The sequence below is a fragment of the Strix uralensis genome, chromosome 5 (genome assembly GCF_047716275.1).
Source record: "Strix uralensis isolate ZFMK-TIS-50842 chromosome 5, bStrUra1, whole genome shotgun sequence".
In the NCBI taxonomy this organism is placed as follows: domain Eukaryota; kingdom Metazoa; phylum Chordata; class Aves; order Strigiformes; family Strigidae; genus Strix; species Strix uralensis.
This window is the reverse complement of record NC_133976.1, coordinates 31,251,220-31,264,034: the sequence shown is the minus strand read 5'-3', so window position 1 is coordinate 31,264,034 and position 12,815 is coordinate 31,251,220. Positions and strand designations below refer to the sequence as shown.

The 12,815-nt window shown below is 33.9% G+C and overlaps 1 protein-coding gene across 4 annotated transcripts in view; it reads right to left on the bottom strand.

The window, feature by feature from the left end:
- IMMP2L (inner mitochondrial membrane peptidase subunit 2) overlaps positions 1-12,815 on the bottom strand; it is a 487,583-nt gene that overhangs the window by 277,402 nt on the left and 197,366 nt on the right. The gene's annotated exons all lie outside the window — the stretch shown is intronic.

The window sequence follows — 12,815 nt, the reverse complement described above, 5'->3', positions numbered from 1 at the left end:
CTTATTGTAAGCCTTTAGTAGACTTTAACATTTTTTAAATTTTATAATAATACACATTTTATCTTTCTAGACATGGCTGAAGAACAAATTTCTCTGGAACAAATGACAGAATTTTTGCAGGTAGAAAAAGAATTACTTCTTGTATTTAGACATTAACAGAAGAGCTACTTGTATTTACACATTAACTTTTACACTCTTCTTTTTTTTTTTTTTTGCCTAGTACTAATGAATAACTTACTTTCATGTTAAAGATGTCCTTTTTTTCTAGTTAAATCCCACGATTTTTAAATTACATAATTTTCAAAGTTGTTAAAGGCAGAAAGAAGAACCTGATACTAATTTTAAACTACCAAAACTTAGGATATTCATCAAGTCGATATGTTTAGCTGAGGAGGGAAGTTTACAAACCTGATGAATCGCTATCACACATAAAGGTACGTTGAAATTGAGCAGAGGAATGCTGAGATGGTGTGACCGGCTTCAGCACCGCGGACAGCTCCCGGGGTGGAGCTGTTCCTGGAGCGGTGGTAGCTCAAACGGGGCCCATCACCAAGCAGAGACTACTTGTCAGCAAGCACTTGTAGGTATATCTTGTATGTTTACCTTTGAAATGAAGCTACACCTCGAACTTACAACTCTTAGAGCTTAGAAATGAGAATCCATTTTTTTTCAGGCAAAACCATTTCCGCATGAAGTTATAAAACAGCATGCAAATACAAGTCTAATGGAGAACACTGATAGGAGGATTTTTTTTCCCCTCACAGAATAAGTACAGGCTTTATTTACTTTTTTTAAATATCTAATTAAAAGTTTTTGTTAACAGATAAAATGCATTTTTCTGTAGAAGAATTCTCACACTAAACTTTTGAGAGCTGAAATGTAACTAGATATAGCTCACAAATATTTGAATTGTTCTATACTTTATACTGATATCAAATGAAAATATACCCTACATGTTAAGAAGAAATGGATTATCCTGTTGTTAATTGTTAAGATGTGAATTATTTCCTTTATATTCCAAAAAAAGAGAAATATAATTGCATTTTCTTAAAGTAGCTTTGCAATCCTCCTCTCACATGAACTTGAATAAGCCATTTTACAACTTTATACCTTCATTTCTCTGAAAGTATCTCTGAAAGAATATGCTAAGCTTTTGTTTTCAGCATAACAAGATGTTTCTTCTGTAACCACAATTGAGTAATATTCTTTATTCTTGCAAATATGCCTTCTCTGCTACCACTCAAAAGTGAAACTTTAAGAAATACTAGGAAAATGTCCATAAGAACAAGGTCAACATTGTCTCTACAATAGGCTATGAGATCACAGAATTTTTATTGTTTTAGAGAATAAAACATTTCTGATTTGATAGGGGTGCTTAACTGATGTGGTACAAAGAAGGAATACAACTGCAATAATAAGATCAGGGATATCCCTTCAAAGAGTTCTCACTCTTACCAAAGGATCTGTGGAAAGAAATGTTTGCAGTTTTAGTAAAAAGACTTACTTACTAGCATATTCAAGTTAGTATCAACATCCATTTATTCTTGTATGTCAACAGCATCACAATTCTTCAGTATTCTACTGAGGTTTTAAATACCTTTAAATTGAAATTGTACATGTTTCTAACAGAAACATTAGTGATATTTTTGATCAAATTCTATTTATTGTAAGAACATGATAAAGGCAAAAAGCATGTTGGAGGTGAGGCCATTTAAACCCACTTAAATCAGGTTTCAATGTGTATATTATTAATGAATGGGTTGATCCTTTTATTATATACACATTTGTGAGTGTGTGAAGTACTTCTGTTCTATTTGCAACATTACCTTGCCTGAAGACCGTTATTTCATTATGTCTGTATTGCATTATTTTATCTACTATACAAGAGCAGTATCTTGTAAAACTCATGGCAATGTGTTCAATGGTAGTACTGCGAACCCCCTACTATCCATATAAACATAACATCTTTAATACCTACACAGAAATATCTCCATGATATTAGTCTAATAAATCTCTAAAAAGTTTCATTATTTCTCCACGACCAAAGACATTCTTCATGTTAAAATCCCCAAAGAAGCTACAGGTGAGCAGTAGGATTCTTGTGTAGCTGTGTGTAAAAATGGATATCTGTTCCTTCCACAAATATACTACTCCATAAACCTGAGAGTCCTTAGGAAGTAATAAATCCACCTTTTAGCTTTAATAGCTTAGTCTACATTTATTTAGCTTACATGACTTCACAGACATATGCCAAAAAAAAGTCTAACAACAATTATTTCACCAAAGTAGAATCTATTGAAAAAGTATAGGAAGAACTTCCTAATAGTGCTATAGTATACTTTTTAATAATTTCTTCATTTACAGGAAGGTTGTTTTTTCTACACAAGGCATAGGGCTAAATTTTTTCTGTCTTTATTAATTTGGATGTTTACTCTCTTTCATGGAAGTAGGAACTGACAATGAGCTATATTTAATTTCCTCAGACAGAGAAAAGCATTGTTATACACCTGTGTTTCCATCTTTTAAATAGTTTTCTCTCAGGAATCCAATGCATTAAAAGCAGTACTTACTGATTATTCAAACCAGAAAATAGTAGCTCAGAAATAGATTAGCTTGGCATTTGACAGCAAACCTCATTCTGAAACATGCTACTAATGAAAGAGAGAAGGCAAATGTGAGTGTTTGAAATGCCTGGCTAGGCAATACTCAAAACATAAGACTGAAAAGATTTTTTTAATTAATTTTTTTAATTCAGTTACCTTAGTTCTTTCTATCAGCAACTAGACTGAAAAGTACTACTTATAAAAAAATTTACTTCTTGGTAAAAAAATTACAAAAATTAATTCCAATATTCCATCAGCTAACACAGCCAAATGCTAACTTACATATGTACATTTAAGTTTCTGGTTTAGCTACAATTATGTGAAATCGTAACTCCAAATAGTAGCTAAAAAACTTAGAGAAAAGGTCCAAATGTCAATTCCCCAAAGGGAAAATGCTAAGCTACAACAGAAAAAGAGAAGGATTATCAAAACAAGAGAAAGATTATCTAAACATTCAGTAAACATAACACAGGAAACTGAGAACAAAAACTAACCTAGATGTCAAGGTTTATAAAGATTAAAAAAAAAACAACCAAACTTCATTTATCTATATGACAACTCTAGAAGTTGGATACCAAACAAGAGAATTGCAATTACTCATTTATTCAATTTGATTTATTACTGAAACTTGGCAAGATTTGGAATGATGATTGGAATATTAAAATACATGACCATAACCCATCTAGTGAGAACTGTGCTTGGAAACATTCACTTCAGGTTCAATAAAAATTCTGAAGGAGTGGAGTCCTCTTCAATGTTTGTATTATAGGGCAGTGTGAAAATAACATAATGTATCAGATTAATTCTGTCCATGATTAGCTGCACTTCAGTATTCTGAGACAAAATGTACAAGCATCAATGTAAATAGCATAAGCATAGAGTAGAACCAGTAATGAATAATGAAAACTGACCCTATGGTACATGACTGACTATGGTTATGTTATTTTTCTGCTTACATTAAGTAGTGTTTCATTTCTACAGCCAGGGTTTTCAAAAAGAGATATAAGGTTAAGCCAATTGGACAACATGTTTAAAAGACTTGTTATTTTGAACACTCGAGAAAAGCTTTAAACAGAGGGAGTGTACATCTACCTACTTGACTACAGTGTTCTCAGAGAGATATAAAGCTGCAGTTATACTGAAGTGCCTTCCCATTTTCAATTTTAAAAAATGAATTAAACTGATCTTCAAAGAAGCCAACTGTAAAAGAAAGACTGCAAATGATCATAAATCTGGACTATTTTTTTCAAATAATGGACAAATCACTTCTGCCTTTGGCTGCCTAAGAAATTATGATCAATTGTCAGAGCTACCAGACACAAATGAAACAAAAACTATGACTGTTTAATTTCTATTTCTAGGAATTACAACTACAAAATTTAATTTTTACATTTAATTAATGCCAAGAAAAGAATATAAATATCTTTTTTCATAAAAAAGGAAAGTATGTTCACCTACAAAAAGTCTATACACTTTACAGTTATCCTATTTATTATTTGACTAACCATTTAAATAACCTGCAAACTGTGATTATTAATGACATAAACAAATCTATAACAAGACACATATATCCAGCTTTATTTTGAAAACTTTTGGTTGCACCCCTCCTGACTTTCAGTTGTTGCTCCAAAGGACACATGTCCTCCTATCTCTCCATAGGTCGTCAACCCTGTATCCCAGGGCTTATGTTTAGGAACATAACTATGAAAGAATAATCACATACAGAAATTAATTCCATTATATTCCAAAGAAAATTAGCTACTTTATGGGAACTGATATTGATTTAAAATGTTATTTTACAGTTAATGAAGCTCATTGCTATTTAGAAAAAAAGGGGCAGGGGGAGAAGGTTCCAGTGTTCTTGGAACATTAAAATGGTTTTATATGATTTCTTCAGACATTTAGGAAGAAAACTTTGCATTTTCATTTTCCAAATTATTGTGACAGAAGCAATACAAATATTTACACAACATGAATTAATAAAAATCCTGAAACAAAATGCTGATAAGCCATGTTGACATTCTTGTAGAACAGCTGATATTCATTGAACCAACAATTTCAGATTTTTAAAAGTTCCATTGGAAAATGTTTAATTCTTCCTCAAGCTCACCCCACAAAGACATTCAAGTATAATGCTCATCCCACAAAGACATTCAAGACTATAAATCAACAGTCTTCAAAGCAACTGAATCTTTTATTAAGTCATAATATGTATACTACTTTGTCTGTAGTTTCAGACAAAGCTGAAAACTACAAATGGAAGTCCTCTGGCAGCTAAAAAAAATGCTTTTTACAATTCTCTCACTTGTTCTTTTTTTTTTTTTTTTTTTTTAATCTCTCAGCTTCAATTATTTTTAAACTTTTTTTCCCAAAGTCCTTTTCTTTGCCTTGATGCAAATGTTCTGTTCCTCTCCCTTCCATGATCCCTGGGGGTCCTTTGCTTATTTCCTACTATTGTTGCCAGATTTTCACATCATTTCCAGCACTGCCAGTAAGGACAGATGTTGTCTGACTTAATAAGAAAATTATCAAGCAAACATCATATTTGGAGGCAAAATATTTGAATAGCAAAAAAAAAAAATATTTAAGAAAGACTTGGAATTCTTAAAGAAAACCCTGGTGTAAAACTTATCAGCTAATGAGATGAAGTATCTTTCAAGGAAATAAAGCATAAAAATTTAATGACATTCAGATGACAATAATAACAATAATATGGAAGTAAGATCAAGCTGAAAGGGCAAGCAATTTGGGCAGATGGCCTATTCCTAATCCTAAAATAGCTGATGTTCTTTTTAACATTACAGTTTAGAAGGGTGGAAAACAACTCCATCTGCCTTACTCTTACGTAGATATTGCTTGTTATTAATGTTGATGACAATTTCACACTGTGCTCCAAATAGCCATAATGCTTTTGGGAATCACAAAGACACATGCTGTATGTATTCAGGTGTGGAGAGCAATTTAGAATAAATGGGGAAAAGAACAAGATATTAAACATCATAATAATTGTATCTTCTTGATCCAAGACCATTTACATCCATATTTCTACAAAATATACCCTTCTCATATGGAAATTTGGGATTTCCCCCACAAGTTGAATACACTGATTCTCTCCTACCCTTTCAAAGTATACAGTCTCATAACACCTCATTCACAAACCAGTATTTCCTTTAATAGAAATTCTCTACTAAAATAGAGAAAGGAAAGTAAGGAAAGTATATGGAAAAATACTTCCATACCGAAATAACTTCTTAGAAGAATATAACAGTCATGGTAAATAATCATATTATTCCTTCTAAGAATTATCCATTCAAGAGACTACCAAAATCTACAGATTATTGAGTTCCAAGCACTACTCTGATTACAGGACTGTTCTCATTGTGTGTCCTGGCTAGGGCTCAAGTGGAAAACAGAAGTGTTGAGGACAGCTGTACATACAGGAGATAGTTGTCCATAGCTCAGTGCTAAATTAAGGATCAAGGTAGGCTATAGCTCCTGTCCTAGATATTGCTTTCTGCTTCAAAATCTCCACACAAGACAACTACTTTCCCAATCATCGTCATGAAATATACAGGTTGATTCCTTCTGACAGTCCAATCCATCTTTACTCTTTATCTCCATATGTCATGCAGATTTACACTCTTTCCTAGGACCAGTGCAAGGATAGGATCCTTCCATGACATTTGGCATAATATATCACCCCGAGACCGCCTGTCAGTACTTGCACAGTGTGGATTTGATCAGACAACATTGTTGCTAGCCAGGTAGACAGACAGCTCTCAGGTTCAAACAGATAAGAAAGCAAACATGAAGGGTCCCATGTTAATAACAAGGTATTTATAGGTGATCCCTTCACTTCAGACTATTGCTGCAGATGAAAAAGCAAATAAGAATTGGACTCCTATGGAACCATGCAATTACTTCACTCTCCAGCATTTACAATGACCTGAGAGCTAGGTGCCAGAACAAGGGCCAATAGGGCAATAAGACTGTCTTCTATCAATAGAAGACAGAAGACAAGGCAGAAAGCAAGATGCAAAAATAAACCTATTTATGTTCTTTTTTAAGGACTAAACTCTCTAAACATGGTTTCTAGTGACATCACAACAGTGAATTACCTTGTTCATCTTTTTAAGCCTAGCAATTACACCATCTGGATCACTAGACCTTGAAGGATAGATAAATGGGAAGATTATCTCTGCAAGACAAAAAAAGGAGTGAGGTGTGCCCAAAGCAAGGTGTGCAACAGCATAGGCAACACAAAACTGAGTAGAAAATGAATGCTGCTTTTCAAGCAAACGCAATAATTAGGAAACACGAAAACAAATTTCAAAACTCTCCTGACAATTAGCTGTGCTTCAGAACCTCAATAGAGAAGAAGGAACACGTTCCTTTTAAAAGTAGAATAAACATGGGCTTTGCACTGGTCAAAGACAGACAAACCTCAAAGACAAATATCTAATACTAATTTTGAAAAAGCAGTGATGATAGTCTTCATCTATACAGATGTAGATTCTATAAAGAAAGCATTTTAGCATTCATACACTACACTTTACAGGTCAAAAGGTTTACAGTTTTGTCATTTAGCATGTGAGTACAAGTCACATTCCTTGAGATGGCTGTTGGGAACAACATTGGAGAGCAGAATCTTGTCAGAAGTTCTTAATTTTTTGTATGAAATTGTACTCTTTGCTGTTAACATTTATAATGTCTTTTTGTTTCTGTCTAGCATGAATTTCAGCTAAACCTAAAAACATACAGCTGAATACTTTATAGCACCATAGAAACTGGGTTACTCTCTGTAGACTATTAAAGACAGCTGAAAGACTTTGACATAATGGTGGAATGATTTTATAGAACACAGAACCATATGATGAAAATCATCTATTCTTGTATTTTCTAACATTTAAATGGCAGATAAAACTTTTAGATTAAGTGCAAAGTGCCTAATAACTACACAAAATAAAAACCAACCAGTTAAATTTAGTCTCACTATAGTAAAGAAACTACCATCATTAAACTACAGGTAATCAGCTATGCCTTTCTTTACATATCAGGTAATAAAAGGATTACATTAAATCAAACTGTTACTATCAATTATAGTCTCTGATTGATTTAATCTTACTTTAACATTTACTATTACTTAGGTAGCTATTTTGTCTAGTTAGTCAGACTATTGTGTAAACAGCAATACAATGATAGCTTCTGAGAAAAATTAAGTTATATAAATCCATTTTATATTGCTTTGACTCGACACACTTGACATACATACATTTGCTTCCAACTACTGATACTAGACTCTGAGCTGTTCAGGTGTTTTGGATATTACGAAGCATGCCCTTGGATGATAAAAAGCCCAACCCCATGAACCTATCTATCTGACTGATGGCCCTCAAAAATTTGCATATGCATAGCTCTACTAAAGACAATGTACGTCATTCATTTAGTTGAACACATTACATATATTTTTAATTAAGACAAAATGGGAAAAGAACAATATTATTTATTTAAAATGCTTAGAATAGAATACTTTGTGTAGAACATCTGTTTCAGGATTAAATAATTCAATATCCATCAAAGAAATATTGGATAGTCTAGAATTTTCAGTACCAGCAAAGGAATGTTCTGTATGTTCAGATATTATCTAATTACAAACAAAAGTAATATGCCATACAATATATTCTAAATTACTTTATTCTAAGATACCACAAATAATACAGGTTTCCCTCAGATTCTTACTCCTCCTGACCTAAAAAGTTTGCAAAAGCCTGCTTCTGCTATTCATCTCTAGCTATCAATTATCTTCCTACAGGATTTCTTAGGCTTCAGCTTGTCTTCCTCCTCCTTTTGTCTCCTTCATTTGAAGATTTTTTTTTCTTCAATTATCTTACATGTGAAAGTTCCTTGTCTTTGTATGTCATGCAACATCATTCTCCCACTATCAGCATCTCTTCTTTTCTCATTCTGGCACCAAACTCTACTTTTCTCTTCCCAAAATTAATATTCCATCACACTGGATGTGTATAAAATAATCTAAATTCTTCTTGCTAGAACCCTTACATTAAATATGCCAAACTGTATGCATAATGAGATTACTTTCCCATGAATAGGGGTTTACTTTAATCAGAGTGGGGAAACTATCTCATAAATATGCAGAAAATATAGAGAAAGTCTAAGGAAGGAAAAAAAATATTTGAAACAAAAAATGGTTGATTACAAACCTTATCTTATGTTGCTAACAAATGGCGTGCAGACCATGTAAGTATTACAAATAAATATTTTTTTGCATATGCAAAAAAATCAGAAACTGCAAATACTCAATGGTAGATAAATCAATGGTAAAAAAAAAAATGTAACATAGGATGATAGGAATATTTTAGAACAAAACAGAAAAGAAGAGAGCTGGAAAAATGTGGCAAAAAGGACAAAATTGCTAAAAGATCAAGTTTGTAACAACATCAAATCAATAAATATGAGATAAAATAAGTTGAATAAACAAAGAGGTGCTACAAGTAGTTTTAATGATGGCGAAGGAGAAAAGTAGGGTAGAGGAAAGATACAGGAAAGATTGTTGAAAAGGAACTAATTAAGAGACTGGGTCTAACAGTCAATCCTGGTAACACGAGAATTAAAGGTAGCAAGAGATGAGTCAGTAGCTGGAAGCAAATTTTGAACACGAGGGAGTGACAGTATTATCAAAAACTGAGAAAAATTAATGATAAAGACATGAAGGAACAGCCAGGGGGAAAAAGTGAGCTTGAAGATACCATGAAATATACATATCTAGAAATTTCAAATGAAAACAAGACTTAACAAGAATGAGGTAGAAGGACAAGGTTGACCTTACAAGTATTCTGAAGTCAACAGGAAACAATCATGCTTAGGAGACAAATTATTATTTCCGTATCTTATGAGTCATAATTCACCCAATGTCAAGGAAAATGTTACAATACAAATTGTAAAACAAGTAGTACAAAAATATTTATTAGAAGGTGAAAAGAAGTAAATGCTTAAGGAATGAAGAAGAGCATGCTTGGAAATTCTGGCTAAAATGAGGAAGGCAGATGCAACAAGTAGTGTCATTTGGGAGGTTTCATCCAGAAGACAACTGAAAGCTGATAACACTGTGTTATTAAATAAAATACTTTCATAAAGAAATCTCAGAGGGAAGGAGACATTACTGACTCTAATTAAAGACAGAGCTCAAAGTCCAGGAGCTGCTTAACAGTATCAATTATAATGCCACTAATAACCAATTAAGGTTTGTGATTTTTCTAAACACTACCAGAGACACAGAAATTTTTACTGATGCTTTTAGAAGCCTCAAAATTATTTAAAAATAATTAGTTCTAAAGGATTAACTAAAAAAATCCATTTTATGGCAATAACAAAAGACACTGGAATGTATTCAAGTTTGTTCTAAATCATATCCAAAGCAAGTGTATTCCACTAAAAAAGAAGCCAATCATTGTCACACAGAATAAAAGCTTGAAGAAAAAGGAAGAGCAGGAGTAGAGGGGAGAACAAAGAAAACAAAACCAATAAAATTAAGAAGAGGAAAGATGGAAGTCAAGAATTATTCAATTTTATATTAAGTTATACAAGTTAATATATTTAAGTTACATATGAAAATCCTTATTGATGCAAAAGAGGCAGACAGAATACAGTAACAGAAACTTTTTTTTAAAAAGGATTTTTTAAAACCCATTTAAAAACTGTTAGTAAACTAGCTGAAAACTCAGTGAAAACTTGGAAGTAAGAGAGACTGAATAAGTCAACTAGGTGTCTGTATGTAAAAACAGAGCTTTTCTGCTGTGTCTCTGGGGATATATCTACACTTAAAGATACTGTGCAGCACTTGAAGGCTTTTACTGGCTTGGGTACAAGTGCATTTGAACATTATTACTCTCACAGAAAGGCACATTAATTTAATATCACTCCCACCAGTCCTGATTATCTTGGAAGGACCCCACATTCATATACCTAGATTGTACACACAAAGGTGCTAAAACACACAGTACTAGTCATGGTAGTTTGGACAACACCACTCCACACTCAAAGAGTAGGGTTAATAATCTGTCCTGTTTAGAGACCAGTCACAAGTGGTGTTCCCCAGGGGTCTATTCTGGGATTTAACCTGCTTAGCATCTTTATCAGTGACCTGGGGGAGGAGAAAAATCCTTACCAATTTGACAACAGTAATTTGGAGGATGCAGTCAATATATTTGAGGATAGGACTGCCACTTAGAGGGTTCTAGAAGGCTGGAGACTTAGGCCAACATGGGTTTGTTCAGCCTGTAAAAAAGGATTGGGAGGAGTAAGTAGCAGCCTTCCAGTATCTAAGAGGTGGCTACTAAGAAGACAAAGCCACGCACGTTACTGAGGTGTACACCTTGGGAACAAGTTGTATAGAGATGCTATGAAATTTCCATTCTTGGAGGTTTTCAAGACCAAACTGGACAAAATCATAAGCAACATGATCTGATTCATAGTTGACCCTGTTTTGAGCAGGAGGTTGAACTAGATGACTTATCTTCCAACCTGAATAACTCTGCAGAGGAACTATATCCCCAGAGACTATACATGCAGTGTAACCTGCTCAGAGAAGCAGAAATATTTTAGCTGAAATTACTCCAAAGTTTTGATCAGGAATATCCTTTTATTCCTTTTTAAATTATTCAAAGAGTTCTTCTATAGCAGAGATGCTATAGTCTGGGTAGGTTGTTAGGACTCTTACATTTCTAAATTTTAGAACTATATTCATAATGCAGACAGCTATTTCCATACTTTTTCAATATGTGGCCTTACTTTATTTCAAATATACTTAGTCAGTCTACTTTTTGGCCTAAATTCTTAGGAATTTCTTACATGCCTTTTTCCATATTCTGCCATTTTCATTTTGATGCTTCTTCTACATATCTAAATGGCATGATTTTGCAAAAATGTAGAGCAACAGACTGTGAAACTGAATATAAGAATGTTTCCCTCTTTTTTTCCAATGGAGACGTAACTAGCTATAACTAGCATCCTTTATTCTGGAATATAAAAATTTTAGAATAAATCCATCACTGTGAAAAAAAGATTCAAATTACCTTCCTCCTTCTGAAATAAGTATGAAACTGATGATCCAGAAAATCTTTCCTCTTGTACATTGTAGGAATACAATGACAGTTATATTCAAATCACAGGTTTGACTAGCTTAGTACCCTGTCTGATAATGTTCAACAGAAGATGCCTAGTGAACAGCATAGGACCAGGGTGACTTTCCACGACACTTTCCCATAACACACCCTACCATCTCCCTGAATTTCCAGACCTCAGGGACTTCCTCATCCAGAGGAACTTTCATGTACCTTCATATTTAACAGCCTTTCATGGACTCTTCTCTCATGAATTCATCTGACCGGTTTTTAAATCTATGTAAGTGTTTAGCATTCAAAGCATCCTCCTGATGTGTCAATGAGTTCTAACGATGTGTTAACAACAACCTAAGGACATATGTGATTTTTTTTGCAGCCAGATGCATTTACAGAGGCTTATCTTTTAGTAAACGCAGAGGGGTCAACACATTTTTTCCTTTTAACTAGAGTCAACTTTCTCAAATATTTCATAAAGTTTATCTTAGAATTCTAATGTAGCAAATACCCTAATAGGTATAGGTGAAGGAACCCTAATAAAATAACCTGTGAAAACAAAGTGCACTAGATCAACACTCTTGAGACCATTCCAGAATTACTAGACTGGTCTAAAACCCACCAAGGTGACTCAATGAAAGAAACTGTCTCCCCAAACACTTTAAAAGCTAAAGGTGATTATTACCTAAAGAGGTGTTAAGATTTATTCTGGGACAGAGAGGAAAAACAATGTGGGGACTGTGTAAAATTTATTATGGGATGTTTTAAGCAGAAGGAAGAAAGGCAAGAGGAAAGAATCAAGGTGGATTTGGTAGGACTTGGTGGCTGAAAAACTAGACATAAACCAGCAATGTGCGCTCGCAGCCCAGAAAGCCAACTGTATCCTGGGCTGCATCAAATGAAATGTGGCCAGCAGGTCAAGGGAGGTGATTTGACCACTCTACTCTGTTCTGGTGACACCCTGCCTGGAGTACGGTGTCCAGCTCTGGGGCTCCCAGCACAAGGACATGGACCTGCTTGAGTGGGTCCAGAGGAGGGTCGTGAAAATTATCAGAGGGATGGAAAACCTCTCCTATGA